A 705-nucleotide genomic window follows, 5' to 3' on the forward strand; every position below is an offset into this window, starting at 1 on the left:
ACAGAACCTGTGAGACCACCCCCCCAGAGCAGTCAGAACCCAGGGGGTGGAGGCGAGGCCACGTCATCTGTCAAGGCCCCCAGGAATCCCCAGGAGAGGAGGCGGCCGGGTGCTGAGACGCTGTACTCGGGTGGGTGGGCACAGCCCGGCCACTTCACTTGCAGCCTTCTACGGTTTTCACAGACAGCTGAGAAGACCAAGGTTAGGTGTGGGGAGGCTGCCGACCACGGTCTCAGAAGTGAGAAATGCAGAGCGGTGGGCAGGCTTGCAGAATCTTTGCCTTCCCAGGCGACCCCCAGCACACACACACACACACACACACACACAGCCAACCCCCAACACACACACACACTCAGGCCCTGCCTGAAGCTGTTCCACCCTCCTACTTGCCTCAATTCATGTGGGGGATGGCCTTGCCAAAGTGGGCAGAGAAGCACCCCCCGGGGGCCCATTTGAAGAAGTGGCCGAGGCACCTTGGGTCTGGCCCAGAGAAAAGGCAGAGGACCATCGAAGGGAGGAGGGGTCACCTGCCAAACAAAGGCGGGAGGGCCTCCAACCAGGTGGAAGAAGGGGCCTCCCAGGCCCCAGAAGCCCCCGAAGCGAGGCTGACGCCCAGCCCCTCCCCCGCACTCACCGTGGCGGGGGGGGGGCGTTGGGGGTGCACCCTCCGGGCTGGACCTGTGTCAGAGGAACCCCCCCCCGAAA

This window comes from Oryx dammah, unplaced genomic scaffold (genome assembly GCF_014754425.2).
Source record: "Oryx dammah isolate SB20612 unplaced genomic scaffold, SCBI_Odam_1.1 HiC_scaffold_25, whole genome shotgun sequence".
Classification (NCBI taxonomy): Eukaryota; Metazoa; Chordata; class Mammalia; order Artiodactyla; family Bovidae; genus Oryx; species Oryx dammah.